Below are 14,586 nucleotides of genomic sequence, written 5' to 3'. Positions count from 1 at the left end.
GAGTTATTGATGATTCTGATGAGGAACCAACAGACAATGCATGGGCTTTTATTGCAATAACAGAAGATCAACCAACACCTACTATACAACTGGTAGAGCAAGCCTTGACAGCTAAAATTGAAGAAAAGGATGAATGGATCATTGATTCTGGATGTTCACATCATATGACTCATGATAAAAGTAAATTCTTAACTTTTCAGGAATACAATGGAGGCCTAGTAAGATTTGGGGATGATAAAGCTTGTTTGATCAGAGGAAAAGGCACTATATATTTTGATGGTAAGCACAATATTGACAACTTTTATTATGTTGAAGGTTTGAAACATAATCTTTTGAGTGCTGGTCAATTAGTTGAAAAGGGATTTCAGTTACAATTCAAGAATGGTAAATGCAAAATCATGAATAGAACTAGTTTGGAAATTGCAACCGGTAATCAGACTAGAGGTAATATCTTTCACTTGAATAACAATGAGAAAGCATGCTTGATTGCACATATTGATGAAAGTTGGTTATGGCACAAGAGACTTTGTCATGTAAATTTTGATTGCATTGTGAAGATCAGTACTCCTAAGGTAGTAAGGGATTTACTTAAGATTGTAAAACCTCACAATCTGGTATGTAAGGAATGTCAATTTGGAAAGCAAGTTAGAGCAACTTTTAAGAGTATTCCAGAGAAATCCAATAATGTTCTTGATTTAATTCATATTGATTTATGTGGTCCAACAAGAACTAGAAGTTTAAAAGGAGATAGATATTTCATGCTAGTCATTGATGATTATTCTAGAATGTGTTGGGTTACTTTTCTCAGGGAGAAATCATAAGCTTTTGGGAAATTCAAACTATTCAAGGTAATGGTAGAAAATGAAACTGGTAAGAAAATCAAATGTTTAAGATCAGATCAAGGAGGTGAATTCACATCTAAGGAATTTAATACATTTTGTGAAGTGAATGGAATCAGAAGACAGTTATCAGCACCTTGGACACCCCAGCAAAATGGAGTTGTGGAAAGGAAGAACAAAACTATTTTGGATGCAGCTAGAAGCATAATATCATAAGCAAACCTACCTCATGTGTATTGGAGAGAAGCAATCAATACAACGGTTTACACATTCAACAGAGTTCACATCAAAGGTGAAACTGATAAGAACCCTCATGAACTATGGTTTGGTAACACTCCTACTCTTAAATATTTCAGAATATTTGGAAGCAAATGTTATATTAGGAGATATGATTATATTGGTAAATTTGATCCTAGAAGTGATGAAGGAATATTTCTTGGTTATTCATCTAAGAGCAAGGCATATAGATGTTTTAATAAGAGATTCCATAAAATCATTGAGAGTGACAATGTGAAGATTGATGAACAGTTTAGAGGTAATTCAAGGTCTATGGACTCTGAATCGGCTATTGAGATAATCACAGATGAACCTATATAGAGTGAACTAGTACAGAATGCTAATCCAGTCACACCGGCATCATCTGAGAATTCCACAGTGACTGAAGAACATCAGCAAGTGAATACACCCAGGTATGTAAGATTGAATCACTCTGAAAGTCAGATAATTGGGAATAAGTATCAAGGTGTAATGACTAGAGGAAGACTGGCAAATGAAGAAGTATGTCTAATTTATCAAATTGAACCAGCATCAATTAATGAGGCATGTGAAGATAAAAATTGGATTAAATCTATGGAAGATGAATTGGAACAAATTGAAAAGAATAACACATGGACATTGGTTCCCTGGCCTCAAACAAAAATGTAATTGGAACTAAATGGGTATTTAGAAATAAACTCAATGAAGATGGTAAGGTAATTAGAAACAAAGCAAGATTAGTGTGTAAGGGATATTCACAGAAAGAGGGAATTGATTACAATGAAACCTTTGCACCGATAGCTAGAATTGAGGCAGTCAGACTATTTCTAGCATTTGTAGCACACAAGAACTATAAAGTATATCAAATGGATGTTAAATGTGCATTTCTAAATGGTGATCTTGAAGAGGAAGTTTACATTGAACAACCTAATGGATTTTATTTGACAAATGACAAAGATATGGCTTGCAAGTTAAGGAAAGCTTTATATGGATTGAAACAAGCTCTTAGAGCTTGGTATGCTAGATTGGACAAATATCTTTTGAAGCTTGGTTACACTAAAGGTAATGTTGATAGCAACTTATATTTCAAAGTGACTAATGATGACATCTTGTTTATTGAAGTTTTTGTTGATGATATGATTTTTGGAGGAGAAGATGGATTTTGTAAAGACTTTTGTAATAAGATGTAGGAAGAATTTGAAATGTCTATGATTGGGGAGATAAAATCCTTTTTAGGATTGTAGATTTCACAGACTGATAAAGGTATATTCATATGTCAATCTAAGTACTTAAAGGAACTACTAAAGAAATTTGGTATCGAAAACTCTAAACCGGTAAGTACTCCTATGACTACAACTGATAAACTATCATTGAAGGATGAATCAACACCTGTTAATCCGACAAGATATAATACTATGATTGGAGGTTTACTGTATTTAACACAAACAAGACCTAATATTATGAATGCAGTATGTATTGTTTCAAGATTTCAAAGTAATCCTAAGGAAAATCATGAATCAGCAGTGAAAAGGATTTTTCGGTATCTACAAGGCACAACAAATCTTGGTTTATGGTATCCTAAAGATGAAAATTTTGATTTATGTGCATACACAAATGCAAATTGGGCAGGAGATGTAGATGATAGAAAGAGCACCACTGATGGAGCATTTTTTCTTGGTAGCAGATTGATTTCATGGTTAAGCAAGAAACAAAGTTGTACATCTTTATCAACAGCAGAATCAGAATATATTGCAGCAGCAACTAATTGTACTCAGGTATTATGGATTAAGCAAATGTTGAAGGACATAAAGGTAAAATGCAAAGAACCTATAATAATTTACTGTGATAATATGATAGCAATAGATATATCCAAGAATCCAGTATTTCACTCTAAAACTAAACATGTTTCTATCAAATTCAATTTTCTGAAAGAGAATGTTGAAGAAAAATAAGTGAAATTGGTTAATGTGAATACTAAAGAGCAGATTGCAGATATCTTTACTAAACCTTTGCCTAAGGAAACTTTTGAATATCTTAGAGAGAAGCTTGGGGTAATAACCTCATCGGTAGAAACTTAGATAGTTGGAGATTGGCATCAGACCGACAGAAATTAACAGAGAAATATTTTTCTGACTTTGATGAAGGAGAGCTACTTCTCAGGGGGAGTAGATTGGATAAGTTGGTATTTGTAATAAGTTCTATGAAATGATTGTATTTGGTTTTTGTATTTCTTTGGCATTTGATGTCAAAGGGGGAGAGATATCTATGGAAAAACACATTATCTTTTGGGAGAGATTATTCCTAGGGGGAGAGATATTATGTATTTTGATTTTTGGTAATTGATCTCTTTGGGAGATTGTTGGTTTTGATTTTTGGTATTTCTTCTTTGGCACTTACATGGTTTTTCCATCTTGTGTTGCCATTATTGCCAAAGGAGGATATTGTTGGTATTATGGATGTGTTGCATTGGTTTTTTCATTAATGTCAACACATGTCAACACTTATCAGCATTGAAGATCTTTGGTTGTGTTCACCGGCATGTTCAGTGACTTATGCACAGTCACCGGTATTTGGTTCACCGACAGGTTATATTGTTCACCAACACTAAGGATGATCTATTATCATCTGGAGATTACTTGGTTATGTCAAAGAAATGGTTTGGACACTTGGTTTTGGTGATTTGGTTATTGGTCTAATCAAGTTTGTATATTTGTTGTTACCGGCAAATAGGTCTTGGTTATGGACCGGCAAGCGCTATCTATTCCAGATTAGCATGACATGTTATAGAGATTATTTATTGATTGGTAATTATTGTAAATGCATTGTGCTGACATGATGCATCGCATATTGATTGATTTAATTGTAATATTCTTAGTGAGCCGACCTACACATTTGGTCTTAGGTTTTGGTACATATGTAGAATCTCATTTGTGAGATTATGTAGAAGGTGTGGAAAAAGATTGTAATAAGGTATATGCAAATATAAGCAGAGCTATACATGCAGACATCATTTGAAGATTCAAGGAAGGTATGAAGAAGACAATCAGAGCTTAACCAGTACTGAATCTAGCATATGAAGATGCTATTCTGAGTAGTACATTATCATTGGATTTAACCTTCCAATTGTAGTCAGTGTGACTCTCATTTTGTGATTGAGTAGTGAGCTCTAGGCAGTTGGTCTTTCTACATGTGCAGACCCCATTGTACACACATACTAGCTGCAGTAGTATCATCTAATTGTGGGTAAGGTTTCCCACCATGGTTTTTCCCCTTACACGGTTTCCACGTACAAATATTTGTGTTATGTGTTGTGGATGTTATTTGTCTTTCTGTTTCATGCATTAAACTTTATCGGTACTGTTATTAACTATTAAACTGTCAACCGACATTAAGTTTGGTTTACCGGTATTATGCATCAAGTTTGATTAAGATATATTTGGGTTGAAATTAATAGACAACTGATTCACCCCCCCCTCTTAGTTGCCTCTGGGTCCTAACACGATGATCCCTTGGTTCCTTTTCCTGCACCAGTTGTTCCAGCACCTGCCCATCATCGAGCAATGGATTCTTCTCTTGGTTCATTGAGTGCCCTGTCGAGAAATTTGGTACAACAGTTGCACAAGGTGAGGGCTACCCCCAGCTTAGCAAATGTTTGCACGAGTTGCGGGAATGTATCTACGAGTCCACAGGGTGAGGCTGCCCCTAGATGAGATGGTTATTTTGATGATGTTGATGCTGCCCATGGTGGTTATGATGATGTCGAGGAGGTTGCACATGCTGATGTCATCTCTTCATATGTTGATCTGCTTTGGGCAGATGATGATCAGCCTACAAAGGTACTAATTTATGTATATAATTTATAGTGCAATATTAAATTCCTTATATATACACATATGAACCATAACATGAGTCATTTTTTTCTGAACAGAGGATGGATCATACCACATCATTGAGGAACCGACATCATGTTACCTCGATACCTAGAGATGTTGGTGCCCCATTTACAGTATGCACTTTCATCTAGATACATTGTATTGATATGTACATTTAAAATAAACAATAAAAATTTTAATGTAATGATGTGTATGATATGTTTTTTCAATTTTGTAGGGTGCTTCGTGTAGCACCGAGGTGGGTAGTTCTTCACGTGACTCATGGACCGCTAAGGCTCAGCCTTGTATACCACTAGTATGTTTTTCATCCATTAATTTGAAGTGTTTATATGCTTACTAATTTATGTACAACTTTGATTCATGTTCATTATTTTTTGCAATTGTAGGCTTCTGGATTGTTTGATGGTGCATCACATGTACATCTTCACCCATCAGTTACTTTGCCTACATCACATGTATGCTTTTCTACAATAAACGTGTAGTCTATATATATATATATATATATATACTTTATAATTTATGTATATATACAAGTTTGATTCATGCTTAATATATGTTGTTGAGGTCGATACCACAACCAGTATTGGTATGGCTATGGGATTGAGCCAAATACAACTGTTGAGATTGTCATGTGCGGTGATGATTAGAAAAATAATTTCTAATTTGTTTATACTATGTACTTGGCTTTTATAGGGATTATCAAAATTGATGTACAATGTTTTTTTTGCAGGACTTGACTACAACCACTTTTCTTGTTCATGATAGTGGACCTCCACGTACCAGTGAGGGCATTGTAGAGCACGGTCCTATGGTAATTTATTTTAAATTTTTAGTATATAATTACTTTATAAGTGAATTATGCAAGTAACTTCTTCTCATGTTAAATATTCTTCTCATGTAAAATATTTTAATAATGTATAGGAGGGTGGATACACCGATACTGCACAGGAGGGTGGAGACACTGATACTGCACACGCACAAGATTGTGCATCTTAGGACCACATGTAGCAGGATGATTCAACTCAGCCACCTTCACATGGAGTAAAGAGGACTACAGATGAGATGCACATGAGTTCTTAGATTATATATTTTAGATCATGTCATGTTATTGTATTATGGACTTTTTATGATGACACTTGTTATGTTATCTTGGGACTTGTTATTATGTGATTATATATAGGACTTGTTGTTATGTGATTATATATAGGACTTTTTATTATGTCATTTCATTGCTATTATGATATCAGGTCGTGTTATGTGATTTGGCGCACTCTAGTGATTATACATGTGATGTCGTTTTGTTATTATGTTATTTGGACTTGTTCTAATGTCGTTTCCTTATTATTATTTTTCCAAGACTTGTTATTATGTCATCAAGAATTATTATGTGATTATATATAGGAGTTTTTATTATGTCATTTCACTATTATGATATCAGGTCTTGTTATGTGATTTGGCGCCCTCTAGTGATTATATATATGTGATGTTGTTTTGTGATTTGGTGCCCTCTAGTGATTATATATGATCTATTTATGACTTTATATTTTAACATTGTGATTGATCATCTTATAGTTCAACAGTTTATAATTCAATAAAATAATTATCCCAATTTACAATAACATCCTATTCTTAAAATAATAATAAAATCAAGAACTTACAATTAATCTATGAAGAGATTACGATAAAATAAATATATCATAAAAAATTAGAATGATTGTAACACAATTACAATGTGCACAAAATAACATTAAGAAGAAGATAACTAATACAATGTTGTTTATGAAACCAAAATTGTATCAAATGTAGACAAATACAATGTTAAAGGGACAAAGAAAAACAATTATCATGATTAAATATAAAAGAGTTCACACAAGTAACACAAACTTACATGCATATAAATTTGATTTAACCCAATGTACCATCTGCATCCTCTCTCTTCTGCAATGCATCTATGATTGCCTCATGCTCTTCTACTGAAAGTGTCCACAATACCTTATTAGCGGGTCTACCTTTGTATCTTTCTAATTTGATGTTTGTTGCCACCACCAAATGAGAATAGTGTATAATCTTCTTTTCTGATTGGTAGTCTTCATAAGCTAGTAAGCCATCCCTTCTTGTTAAGTATTTGTGTAGCCATGTGCCAACTACCACAACAAACCCAACTGGATACTGAAAACCATCATCATCTACTTGATTACATATCAACTTTTTATTAGGTTCTACACATCTAGCTAGCTAATACTCAACCTGCTCATCATTATCCTTAGGTGCAACAACAACATACACATGTCCTAGAAAACAAATTTAAGTACATGTAGAAATAAAATTTGTTAGAATTTATAATTCAAATACAATCATAAATTATATGAAAATACATAAAAATATATAATTTAAAGTTATAAACAAGAAATTGAATTAAATTACCAAGTTGTATGAGGTATGAAACACGATCATAATCTTCTGATGCAAATGCATGATCTGGGTCTTCATTTATTCTAACATCTTGATATTGTGTCTCACTAGGTGTTAAGGATTTGTGTTGCCATTCTTCGGCCCATTCTATATTCTCGCATTCTTCCCATTCACCTGAAACACAAAATTGACAAAAACATGCAAGCTCTCTAGTCCATATAGTCCAAGTGCTAGAATTAGAACTCTTAAATGAATGCCATCTAGCTGACCCATTGATTGTATCACAATCATATCTTGGAAGGTTATTCTCCTCTTTAACTAGCTAGAAGAAATGTCTAGTTGTAGAGTTTTGACTTGATCCTATGGATAAAGTTTCACTACACCAATCCACAATTGCACTTGCATTTTTAAATTTAGCCTTTTCCTCAAATTTGAGTTGCTCTCTGCAAAGGGCTCTCTTAACACATGCATCGACACCATCATGTTCTCCTTTCCTATGTCCAGCCTTAAACAAACTCCACATGTGTTCGATATTAGTTTTCTTATGAATCCTACTCAACCAATAAAACATTCTAGCATTCTTGAATTGCCCTGTGCAATTATCAAACCATATTAGATGTTGTGTCATCTGAATTTCTCTCTCCCTCAAATTCTGAAAAAAGGTCTTGAAGCAATACTGGACAAACTCAAATGAGTGTAATTTATTATTACTCATATAGAAATGGTACTCTCTCAAAATTTTGCGATCCTCTTCTATACTATTTGGTGCATGCCTATAGACAATATGGACAAAAATCGATACTTGCACTGAATTGTAGTATTGTGATTGGACCTCATCTTGTGGTGCAAGCGTGTAGTTCTCTGCAAAGTCAACAACTGAAAGTATACTACCAATAGGAAATGTATCCTTATATATTCAAAACTGACCATCGAGCCATCTAGCATTTTGAGTGGGTTTAACATATTTAGGTACGATGAACTACTCTTAAATTCATTCATAAATGCATGAACGCTAACTTTTTTAGTGATTAGATCGCATCGTCTTCCAACCTTTCCATCCTTCAGTGGATACTCAATAGTTTTAAATCTTTTAACATCAACTAATTGTTGTCCAAAATCATTTGAAATATTTTCATCCAAACATTCATCCAACAATGCAAGATTGCCACATACACTGGAAACACATGCATTGAAAAGAAAATTTTGCTCATTTGGTGGGTTGCAAAACAAAATTGATATAAAATCATTTATAGTTTTAGGTGGTATATTTATACCACATTCTTGGAACATTCCATTAATATGCATGGTAACACGTATATATTGAAATACATCATTATGGTAGCGAAATTGAACATGAGTTTTGCAACAACATGTGACTCTTTCCTTGTTAATTCGAACATACCAAGGTTTACACTTTTCAAAAGACCTTTGACAAATGCTAATAGTCAACACCTTATCATCCAAAATTTTTTTGTACAATTCAGTTTGAGTCATGTCCAATAGGTGTTTTGGATGTGGATCACAAATTTTGACCCAACTCTTAATTTAAGAACATCTCTAACATTAGGTGATACTCTCATATTATTGTGCCAGAATTTTTTGATCAAATTTTTTACTTCACCATTAAGTTTCATATCAAACCTTGGTAGTCTACCACTAAAAGTTCACAATTTGTTTTCCGGATCACTTTAAAAAATAACTCTTCTTTTTACAGCTCTTGATATCCACTTATGTTACTTATCATTCTTTTACTAGAAGTTGTTTGGCTTACTAAAGCTGTTGTTATTGCCCGTCGTGCTACATTTTTATCTTTAGAATGACTTTTCTTTTCGATTGTATCAAAGGCGCTAGCAACAATTGATACAACTTGTTTTAAAGACTCATCCTTCTTCTTGGGTTTGACATAAAATCCTAACTTCTTCATCACTTTTTGCATTTTAGTCATTTTAATTAGTTGTACCATTAATTGACATTGAAACCCAAATTTATTATTATTAAAAAAAAGTCTAAACAATCTATTTGCATGTGTCCTAATCTATCTCCATGAAACCAAGTTAGGAAGGTTGTCTAGTACATCACTTTTAATTTCAAAATTTTCATTCGTTTGATTATCATTCAAACATGTTTCATTTTCAATTGGTGTTTCCATGTCTACATACACATTATTGGTTTTAGTTGCAGGTGGATTTTCAATTTCATTTCGAGTTTCAAATTCAGTTTCAAGTTGAGATCTAGTTTCATTTGGGGTTTCAATTCAGATTTCAATTTCAATTTCAACTTGAGTTCTAATTGCATTTGGGGTTTGATTTTCAATTGGCGTTTGATTTAATAAGTAACTTGCTTCTACTAAATCACCAATTTATTCATGAGAAAAAACATAGGGTTGTGAAGACATACATGTATCCAATAATGGATTAGAAGATGCACCTAAATTAAATGGTTCTATTATGTTTCCTTCGTCAGCATTTATGGTCTCATTGATGTTCTCCTCTTCTGAAATGATTGTGGAACTTGAAGCTCCTTGTCTCATTCTTGATCTTCTCTCTTGTTGACATATTACCTCCTTCTCCCTATTTGTTGCAATCTCCTCAGTTGTCAGAACCTTCCTTTGCCTCTTCCTGTGTTGATTTGATCCCATGGCTACACCAAATTTTGAATTTGAATTGATCTCCTTACCAAATCGATAATAAGACAAAAAAAGAGAATGATTAATCAAAACATTCTCTTTGCAAATCGTACTTGTCAAGCAATGATTGAAAAATCATTCAATCATTGGGATTTGTGCTTGTGGGCCAGATTCTAGCCCAATGCATCTTTTCAGAAATGGGCGCTCGTTATTTAATGAAATGGGTGCCCGTTTTATAATTGGGTGCCCGTTTTAAAAAATGGGTGCCCGTTTCGCTTTCAACGGTACAAAGCAAAACAGGTGCTCATTTTTTGAATTTAAAAAATGGGCGGTCGTTTGTTAAAATTAGGGGCGAGTAACAACCCTTAGCATTTTTTTTTTGTTTCGGGATAGGCTTGGTCCCACCAAGCCTATGCTTGGACCTCCAAAAAATGACTAAGGTAAAACGACATCAGATTTCTACCTTGGCCTAATTTTTTGAGGGCCTTTCTAATTGAATTTTTTGACGAAACAAAAACCCATTAGAGTTTTCAGCATCCTGATTTCAGAAATATAAATTTCATAGTGATAAGATTATTTTAACTATTTTTATATTATTTATTAATCAAAAGTGGAACCTAAACCTAAAATACCAAGGTTCACTAAACCTTTAATAACTTTTTTGTTTTTAGGATTTTAGAAAAATAAATTATATGACATCAATCTACATACAATTATTTTGAATATTAAAAAAAATAAAATTGAAAAATATAAAATTTTCATCAATTTTTGGTGTCTTAGGTATCGTTTCCTAGAAGGATTTGCAAAAAGTCATTTGTTTGCATCAAAAAAAGGTGGTCGTACACGTGTGGTATGGTCCTGAAACAAGCATTTTGAAAAACTAGTTTTTAAACATGCCTACTAAAAAGTGATTTCTACCATGTGGGTATTAAAATAAATTACATATTTGAAAAGTAGACTCCAAGCACTACATTTTATATTGGTGAAGTTTTTTAAGATTCAATCTCTAAGTGCATCAAACTTGGACATCAATCGACAAAAAATTTGAAAAACAGAGGAAACACTTCCACTTTTTGCCCAAAAGTGGGACTCAACTTCTTGCGACCATCCTGGTATATTTGTTTTATTTTGTTTATTTTCATGGTCTTAGGTATCTTCATTTTTTTATGTTGGATCTTTTCATTGTTAGGCTAGGGTTTTGTGGTTGATCCTTGTTAGTCTTTCAATATTATTGTTTTCACTATTCATTTTCCCCATATACAGTCTCCTTCTCAGTTTGGTTATTTGCCAGGGAGACCAATTCTCTCTTTCTTCATATGAGAGGGACATCATCCTCTACATCCATATCATCCTTCTTTTCACTTTGTCTTACTAGACCTCTTTCTTATTACAAGTTTCTCCTTTTTTTCTTCCTCATCTGTGCTACTGCTCTCCAACTCTTCAACTATAGTCTCCAAACCAATTTTTTCTCTTATTGCATTTTGCTTAGGTATTTCACCCTTCTTCTCACTTCTCACTATTTTCATAGAGGTTCTAGAGGAACCAATCTTTACTAGAGGAGAGGTGGACGCAAACCTGGTTCTCCTCATAGCTTTCTTTCCAAAAGCCTTAGCCAATGTGGGCACATTAATCTTCTTATGCAGGTTCTTCATTCTCTTAGCATGGGTCTTCTTAAAATTCTTCTAAATCATCTTGTTCAAAATATTAGCAATTATCCCAAACCTTTCTTCATTCAAATCTACCAATGATTTCAACAATGTCTTAATGTTTTTCTTTACAGACTCCTTAGATATCTCATATGGTAGCTTCGATAGCTAAGCATTCCTTGACTCAATTGCTTCAATGTAGTAATGGTCCTTGTTGACTAGAAATGTGACTTTATTCTTTCTCTTTCTTTCATCTTGTATTGAAAGTTCTTTCACTTTCTTGCATCGTGTCTTGAAAGTTTTGGAGCCAATCAAAATATGCAGTATTGCCTCTATATCCTTATTGAAATTTCTAATATTATTTTTTATTTGCATTTCTATATGAGTGAACTTTTTCCATACTTTATTTCTATCTCCAAGGAGCTCAATCATAAACATAAATTCTAATAAAATTGTTTTGGACCCATACCTAAATAGATACTTGGTTTTCTTTGTCTTATCCAAATTATTAGAAGCTCGTAGAGATCAAACTTCTCACCTCCAAACACCATCTGATAAGCAACATGTATTGCAATGGTGGTGGTGAAACCCTCATGGTTTTGATTGTAAATTTTTACACCAAAACCTTGGTTACATAGTAGACACCTAGATAAATGATGTCCTCAACAATCATAGCCCTTCCGTCAGATTTCATTCTAGTAAGCTCTCAAAAATTGTATCATTCTTCACCAATTTTAGAATAGGAAGTGTGTTGGAGGTACACAACCTTTTCAAAGACTTAATATAATCCTTCATGATCTTATTCAGGCAATCCAAAAACATAACATCTCCATGAATCCATCTCAGGATGATTTGACTACATGCATGTTCATAGTTGAAATCAAGGAACTCCTTCAAATTGTTCAACCCTAACTTCATAATATGCTTATATTGCTACTTGAAGGTTGTTAAGTTATTTTACACAAAATTCATCCACAAACCATTGAACTTCACATGAGTCACTTTAGTTAGGGGTGCATGAATATAAGACGTAACATCCTTTGGGTAAAAGTACAAAACTACCACATTTTAGGCCAACTTATCAGCACAAGTGAATTTAAGTATTTCTAACTAAGAATTAATTTTTAGTCAAATATATGGTCTATATAGATTCATTATAGCTAAGTTATATATATGGGCCACAACTTTTCCAATTGGAAGTGTCTACTAAATGTATATTTTATATCACTTTGGATCTAAGTACCAATTTTTTTTTTTTGAAACTCGATGTTTCAACAACTCCTACTCTTATAAATAATATTTTTTTTGAAATATAAAAAATACCCTTTCATAGATCTTCGAGTGAATATTCCAAAATATATATATTTTGATATTTCAATATTTTAATTACTGAAAGTAGGTCATCAACACTAAATTATAAGATTGATTATCTTATCAAGAAAAATACTACAATTTATTTTAAAATTTTGAAAAAAATATGATGCACTAGAGAAAAGAATATATGTCAAGATTATATAATTCTTTTCTAATTTAGATAAATAATGAAGAAAAAAGGTGGCACCACATGGAAGGAGTTATATTTTAGTACACACAACTTTTCAAATTTATTAAAAAGTATATATTTATAAAAAATAGTAAAATATATATCCATGCACTAAAGTTTCAAGTTATCAATATACATAAAAAAAATTGAAGAAAAAAAGTTAAAATTTACTGAATAAAGTGTGGCACCTTGTGTAACTTTAATTTCATCATTTTAGCAACAACCAAATTATAGTGTTTACTTTATAAAAAAATCTCTATGGGTATGTGCAGGATCATGAGGGGCCAAAAAGTGGCGATATGAAAAAAATTGCCTTCTCCACCCGCCCAAAAACACGAAAAATCCATGTTGACTTTTAGCTTGGATTGGATATTAGTACATCTAGCAATGGCAAAATCCCAAGCATATCGAACATCATATTAATCAAATATATACTATATACTATATTATATATTATATATTATATAATATATAATATATAATATATAATTTATATTATATATTATATATAATATATTATATTATATATTATATATAATATTATATATTATATATAATATATTATATTATATATTATATATAATATATAATAGACCTATTATTATATGTCGAGAAAAAGGTCCAGGTATTAGATATCTGATTGATGTGGGTATTTTTATACGACTGGGATAGCCTGTAAGTCATTTTCACCCATGGGTTGCACAATACAACCAAATTCGATATCGGATTTAGAGTAGATATCTGATTTTAAGGCAATTTTTTTGTGAAATCTTCATTAGAGGTATGATTTTTTCCAATTTTTTTGTCTTTTTATCAATTTTTCACATTTTTTTACTTATTTTTAAATTTTTTTTAATAGAAATTAGGTTTTTTCATTTCAAATACATTGTTCTTTGAAATTTGTTGATTAAATTCAAATTTTCAACTTCAATCAAGTAAAATGGGGGATAACAATAACAATTCTAAATAATCGCAACCGCCACAACCACCAAACCCTCTGCTACCAAATCCTCCCTCAATTCAAGATTTAATTGGTCAAAATTTGAACCAATTGAGGGGCATTGCTAATATTTACAGTAGAATCCCTTGTCTACCCCAATGTTATCTGCACTTAATGCCATAATAAACAATGTCGAAACTATCACCACTTACCACAATTTTATTCTTCTGTGGCAAGAGTCCATGAGGAATAGATATGTGGATGGCTTGACCTATGATCAGGTAAAGGAGCTTGAGATGTTGAAAGCTGATATTGTTGCCTTGTTTATTAATCCCCGCACTAGATCCATAGATGTGACAAAAACAAAACTTTCCATCAAATGGTGTCAAAATGATGATATTGTAAAAAAAATTTGGGATCGTTGGTGGATGG

Source organism: Cryptomeria japonica, chromosome 5 (assembly GCF_030272615.1).
Source record: "Cryptomeria japonica chromosome 5, Sugi_1.0, whole genome shotgun sequence".
Taxonomy (NCBI): Eukaryota; Viridiplantae; Streptophyta; class Pinopsida; order Cupressales; family Cupressaceae; genus Cryptomeria; species Cryptomeria japonica.
This window is presented reverse-complemented; position numbering follows the sequence as displayed.